Raw genomic sequence first — 7,574 nt, forward strand, 5'->3', positions numbered from 1 at the left:
GTATTTTTTTCTGTGTCTGGATCTTTCACTTTGCAATATGCCCTCCAGGTTTATCCAGATAGCAAGGTTTCCCTCTTACTTATGACTGAATAATAATAAACTTGATCCACAATGTTCTGCAAATCACCTCTGCTCCCACACTCTTGGATCAAATTTGCACAAATAATCTCTTTTCCCCTCCAAGGTTGAGTGTTGTCCAAGGAAGCTCTCTGGTTCTCTGTAAATTCGCACTTATGTGCCCACATTTGTGTTATCCTTATGCTTCCTGAAATAGCTAGAATTAAAATAAGCACACAGCCTAAGCTTACCCATAGTCATACCTGTTTCAATTCTGGAGGAAATGAGGAAACAATATGATATTTTTTAAAAAACTGGAGTGAAAATATGACACAAGATTCTAGAGAATTATTAGAGTAGCTGTGAAGAGGAAGGATTCAAAGCAGGAGGAATCAGGAGCCAGAAGTTTAGTGATAGCACAATAGTCTCAGCATGAAGCAGGCAGCAGCTTCATGAGGTGTTTTTGAGGTGAGGGTGTTTTTGAGATAATGCATTGCAGTAGGTTTAACAGGAAGTGTAGAAGCTGAAAACTGAAAGGAAAAAATAGACATAAGAGAAAATTCTGAGAAAAAATCAGACAAATCCTGCTGTTTTCGTGTAAATAGTCTACTTGGATTTCGATATAGGATATTGTACAAGCCAGCAAACAACAGCCCCTCCCCTCCAGTTGGGAAAGTAGAAGTAAAAGTGGTTCCATTTATAAATTTTTAAAATATCGTTATAAGCTGTTATGAAGTTATGAAAGCAACCTCCAGCAAGACTTTGTTTTTTTTTTTTTCTCTTAATTTGGAATGTCTACAGACAGTGTGCATATGTGTGCTCGGTCATGTCTAATTCTTTGTTAGACAAAGACTAACAAAGAGGCCCCATGGACTGTAGCCTGCCAGGCTCCCCTGTCCATGGGGTTCTCCATGCAAGAATACTGGAGTGGGTTGCCATACTCTCCTCCAGGGGGTCTTCCCAATTCAGGGATCGAACTTTCTCTTACATTGGCATGCAGATCTTGAGACCCATGTAGTCTTTTCTTTTTTATTTATTTATTTATTTTAATTGGAGGCTAATTCCTTTACAACATTGTAGTGGTTTTTCCCATACATGACATGAATCCATATATTTGAGGCTTTGTGTCTCTGACATGCTGAATTAAGGCTGTTTTAACCAAGGTAGGAAAAGCTGCAAGCTGTAACCAAATACAAAACTACTGGAATACAATTGTTAATTAAATGAAGAAGTGTTTCTAAGGTGACACTGACAGGGACAGGGAGTGAAAACAGAAAGGAACAAGCCTTTTACCGTCTTCTAGCTAGCTAGCCTCCTTCACCCTGTGTTCAGCTCCCTTAGTATAACTTCCAGGCAAACTTCTCAGATCTTGCTATGAAAATCTGCATAATCCCACCACTCCTCAGGTGTATCCAAGAGCATTCCTTGTATTCTCCCTCTAAGTTCTGCTTGGATATTATCTCTTGTACTTGGAAGCAAAGAAAGATACTGTATGGTCTCTATTTTATTATCATCATTGTTGTTCAGTAACTAATTGTGTGCAACTCTTTGCTACCCCATGGACTGCAGCAGCCAGGCTTCCCTTTCCTTCACTATCTCCTGGAGTTTGCCCAGACTTGTGTCCATTGAGTTGATGATGCCATCCAGCCATCACATCCCCCATCATTATGGACTATAAATAATTCTTGAGCAATTGTTGTGTGCTGACTATTCTTTTAGCTATTCCTTTCTGCCAAATTCTCTTTTATCACAAATGCATGAATGAAAGTCACAAAGCTGAAGGGTTTTACAGATTAACTGGACCAACTATATTCATGATGAGAGAGCTCTTCCTACTTTATCCCAGAAAGATAACTGGCATTATAATTGGTCGCTTGGTACCAGTACAGCATGTGACATGTTCTTGCTTTTAGCAGCAAACCTCAAAGGGATTCTCAGACTTATACTTTCTCCCAGTATTGTTACCTTTGGAAACAGGATTCCAGTGGAGTGAATAGAAGGCACTTTTAATTCTAAGGTAATCTGAAAAAATTTGGGCTTTAGTTGAAATTCAAATGAAGAAACTATTTATAATTCATAAAGCAAGTACTTTGTTGAATTGACCAGACAAAAAAGGTCAGTAAAGTACCATATGGGCAAAAACAAAACACTTTTCAATATAATTAAATCATAATTCCAATTCATGAAATACAGTAAGGTTTTCTTTCCTATAGTTATATTTAATGAAGAAAGCTGAAAGAAAGAAGTGAAGTCGCTCAGTTGTGTTCAACTCTTTGCAATCCCATGGACTCTACCCTGCCAGGCTCCTCCATCCGTGGGATTTTCCAGGCAAGAATACTGGAGTGGGTTGTCATTTCCTTCTCCAGGGGATCTTCCTGACCCAGGGATCAAACCCGGGTCTCCCACACTGCAGGCAGACTGAAATGCCTTCAAATGTCTTTTCTTTCATTCTTGATCTCCTTTTCAGTGAAACAGATAATTAGATGTGTACTTGATGGATGTTTTCATTCTCATAATCCCTGAGTAGTTGCATGTAGTTCTATGTGGCCCAATGTCTCCTTTTATCTTGGAGTAAGCTGATCCATCCTTAATGTTGGTTCAGTTCGGTTCAGTTGCTCAGTCGTGTCTGACTCTGCAACCCCATGAACCGCAGCATGCCAGGCCTCTCTGTCCACCACAAACTCCCGGAGCCTACCCATACCCATGTCCACTGAGTTGGTGATGCCTTCCAACCATCTCATCCTCTGTTGTCCCCTTTTCATCCTGCCCTCAATCTTTCCCAACATCAAGGTCTTTTCAAATGAGTCAGCTCTTTGCATCATGTGGCCAAAGTATTGGAGTTTCAGCTTCAATTAGGATGGACTGGTTGGATCTCCTTGCAGTCCAAGGGACTCTCAAGAGTCTTCTCCAGCACCACAGTTCAAAAACATCAATTCTTCTGCGTTCAGCTTTCTTTATAGTCCAACCCTCACATCCATACATAACTACTGGAAAAACCATAGCCTTGACTAGACGGACCTTTGTTGAGAAAGTTAATATCTCTGCTTTTTAATATGCTGTCTAGGTTGGTCATAACTTTCCTTCCAAGGAGTAAGCATCTTTTAATTTCATGGCTGGAATCACCATCTGCAGTGATTTTGGGTTAATGTTGGTAAGAATATAGAAATACTTATATTGGTCAATATTTTCATGGCTTTGAAATGCTTCTTTTTCCATGTTGTGAAGTTCATGGGATAGAAGCTGTTTAAGAGAAAGAGGAAAATTTTATATGTCTATCAAACTAGCTCTATGTATATCTATATCTTGGTCTATATATCTATTTCCATATATAATATATCCATCTATACTTATAGTTCTATATATATTTCACATTTTTTTAACATCTGAGATTTATATATATAGATGGATAGATATAGATGAATATATTTAGACATTTCTTTGGGATCATATTATACTATTATAATTATAACTCAAGAATTACCTGATTAAAGCATCAAACTGAATGACACAGATGGCAAACACATTAACTGTGGCGAGGACTGGGAGATAACAAAGACCTCAGCTTCTTTTGGATAACCACCCCCAGAACCATCTACCTCTTAAATGGGTCTCCTGATAATGAGAGATGTTTGAGAGATGAGGAGAGATATTCTGTGGGAAGAAAGTTTCTGAGTGTCCATTCTAAATAGGCATGCAGCCAGCTTTAAGTCTAAGAATGAATGTCAAGTAAGGGTACTTCAAAAAATCTCTCTTTTGTGTATCTTTGCATATAAGACTACTATGTAATATATTATGAGAACTTCCCTGGTAACTCAGTGGTAAAGAATCTGCCTGCAATGCAGAAGATGAAGGTTTGATCCCTGGGTTGGGAAGATCCCCTGGAGGAGGGCATGACAACACACACCAGTATTCTTGCCTGGAGAATTCCATGGACAGAGGAGCCAGTCCATGGGGTCCCAAAGAGTTAGACACGACTGAGTGACTAACACTTTCACTAAACTCTCACTGAATTGAGGAAGGTAAGTGAGAAAATAAAGTTTTAGAGGTTATCATTTACTTAAAATGGTGACAACCAACTCAGATCAGAATCCAGATTTCTTGATTCTGGATCTTAAGCAGGTTCCAGGAATATGCTTTGTTAAAAAGGGTCATAGCTCGCAACACTCTTGAAATTCTAAGAGAATCTTCATTTGCTTATTCTGAATAAATTCTACTTTGATAATAAATGTAGCATTAAGTTCTCTTTAAATTAAGAATTATTGATTCCATTTATTAAAAAGATGCAGTTCCAAGAGAGCAATTATTTATACTTCTTTAGCTTAAATCTATCACCTAAAGCTTCCCAGGTGGTGCAGTGGTAAAGAATCTGCCTGCCAATTCAGGAGATGTAATAGATGCAGATTCCATCCCTGAGTCAGGAAGATCCCCTGGAGAAGGAGATGGCAACCCATTCCAGTATTTTCACCTGCGAAATTCCGTGGACAGAGAAGCCTGGCAGACTACAGTACATGGGGTCACAAAGAGTCAAATGCAACCGAGTATGTACATGCATACACACACACACGCACGCACTCATCACCTGAAAATATATATATTATTTTTTCTCGGACATAAGAGGCTTTGAAAGTCTTGGATCTAATAGCAGAAATATATCCATGCCTGTTCAGAACCCTGAAATTCATAATTTAGCCCTTTTTTGATTGTGCTATGTGATGTTATTGTTCTTGCAAGTTGTACCATAAACAAGCCAAGATGGTTCTTCCCCTATTGCTGGCGACAGCAGTGCTTCTATTTTTGAAGGAAACAAGATTATTAGAGGTTGAATTTCATAACTTCATGTATTAAATTATCATAAATTTGGTGGCCTAAAGCATCAAAAAAAATATTCTCTTATAGTTCTGGAGCTCAGAACTCAATGGCAATGGGCTAAAATCAGGGTCACGATCCACCCAGAGGCTCTAGTGGAACACCTCTATCTTGTCTCTTAGGCTTTCTGAGGTTGCTGGCATTCCCTGTGGTTGTATCACTCCGAACTCTGCTTCTCTGATCACACTGTTCCTTCTCTGGGGTCTGTAGTCAAACCTTCCTCTACCTCCTTTCTATAAGGATATTTGTGGTTGAATTTAGGGCCCACCCTGATAACCTTCTTATTTCAAAATTCTTAATTTTTAACTTAATGATCCTTTCCCCATAAAGTACATCCCCATGTACCAGGAATGAGTAAAACACTAATTTGAAAATATACATGCATCCCCGTGTTCCCAGCAGCACTATCTACAAAAGACAAGACATGAAAGCAATGCAAGCATCCATCAACAGATGAATGGGTAAAGATGTAATATATGTATGTACACAACAGAATGTTGCTAGCTACAAAAATTAATGAAATTCTGCCATTTACAACAATGTAGATTAATCTGGAAAATACTAAGTGAAGTAAGATAAAGACAAATGCTGTATGACATCACATATGTAGAATTTTAATAGTAATACAGATGAGTATATATGCAAGACAGAAACAGACTTACAGCTACAAGAAACTAGTGGTTACCAATGGGGAAACGAAGGTAAAGGGACAAATGAGGGATACGGGATTAAGAGCTACAAATCACTATGTATAAAACACATAGGCAACAAAGACACAGCATACAGCACAGAGAATCATAGCAAGCACCATGTGATAGTTTTTAATAGAGTATAATCCGTAAAAATGCTAAATCATTATGCGGTACACCTGAAATTAATGTAATAATATAAATTACTAAACTTCAACTTTAAGAAAAAGAACTTGAACATCTTAATGGGCCATATTCTGCCTACCACATTCCCCCAAATCATTCAGTTTGATAAGTTTAGATTTTTTGTTTTTGATTCTTATTTCTATAGGAAATTAATACATATTTTGAACACAATTATCCATTGATTAATATTTTCACTTCCTTTCAGCATACATTTGAATGTCATACATACATAGATATGGTCTCAAATTCCTGCTATCTAAGTAAACCTACTGTATTATTCAAGTTATACATTTTATTATCATTTTTTTTACTTTATTTTTAGCTGTGTTCTTGGTTTTGTGGTAAAAAGTTAAATAAAATATAAGTATTGCCTTCAAAGAAATTAGCATAAATGCACTTCCAAGGTTATTTCAAAGTGTGGCTAGACTAATAAAAGTATGCTCCTTCAGGTAATTCACTAGTAAAGACAAAGGATTTAAGAACTCAAAAGCAAACTCCCTTTTTCATGTCTTCTACATGATTCCCAATCACTCTAGCTGCAAACAGAAAAGAAGATGAACAAATCACCATCTCTCAAAAGGATGGTGATTAGGTTAAAATGTATGGTGACAAACTATATTATGTTCATAATCTGATCTTTCAAGGCAGCATAGAGAAATTTCAAAGTTTTCTAACAGGAATAATTTCCAGTTCAGCATAAACTTTTTTTTTAAACATGATATATGCATCAGTTGAGTATTTAAACAATCTAAAATGACATATAATGGGGAAGCTGATAACATCAATACCTTAAATCATGACATATTAATCACTTTTTTTACAGAAAGGAATGAAAAAAAACTCAAACTCAGTGGATAAAAAAATATATACCATGGTGAAGGAGTTCATACCTTTAGGATTTATGACAGACCTGTGGTTACAGAGAGTTCTCTTTTATATATTCCTCATCATCTAGATCAGCAGTCTTTTAGGGAACATCACCCTGATTTCTCTGATCTGTGCTGATTCTCAAATCCACACACCCATGTATTTCTTCACTGGGAATCTTTCATTCCTGGATCTCTGGTATGCTTCCGTCTGTGTCCCCAAAATCCCAATGACCTGCATCTCTGATGACAGGCACATCTCTTTTGCTGGCTGCTTAGCCCAGTTCTTCTTCTCCACTGGACAGGCCTACAGTGAGGCTACCTGTTGGCTGCCATGGCTTATGACTGCTATGTGGCCATCGCTAACCTGTTGCTTTATTCCCAGGCCATGTCCCCAAGGTTATCTGTCAGTCTTGTTGCAGCTTCCTACTTTAGTGGCTTTGTGAACTCAACCATCATCACCAGTGAGACATTTACCTTAGCTTCTGCAGGAACAATGTCATTGATGATTTCTTCTGTGGCCCCTTGTCAAGTTGGCCTGTGATGTGAACGAAAGCTACCAAGTTGTCCTGTATTTCATACTTGCCTCCAACATCATCAGTCCCACCATGCTTAACCTTGCCTCCTATCTCTTCATCATTGCTGCCATCTTGAAGATCCACTCCACCCAAGGCTGCTCGAAAGCTTTCTCCAACTGTGATTTTCACCTGACAGATGTCACCTTGTACTATGGGTCAATTCTCTTAATTTGCACCAGGTCAAGTATGAGCTATGCCCTGAGAGAGATAAAGTGGTGTCCATGTTCTACACAGTGGTGATTCCCTGGTTGAATCCCTTGACCCATAGCTTAAGAAATAAAGATGTTAAAGAAGCCTTGAGGAAAATGTTAGATAGAGCAAAGTTTCTTTAG

The 7,574-nt window shown here is 38.1% G+C and overlaps 1 pseudogene; it reads left to right on the forward strand.

Moving 5' to 3' along the window:
* The first annotated feature begins 6,822 nt into the window (after positions 1–6,822).
* LOC133046207 (olfactory receptor 9G1-like) lies at positions 6,823–7,574 on the forward strand (annotated as a pseudogene).

Source organism: Dama dama, chromosome 24 (assembly GCF_033118175.1).
Source record: "Dama dama isolate Ldn47 chromosome 24, ASM3311817v1, whole genome shotgun sequence".
Taxonomy (NCBI): domain Eukaryota; kingdom Metazoa; phylum Chordata; class Mammalia; order Artiodactyla; family Cervidae; genus Dama; species Dama dama.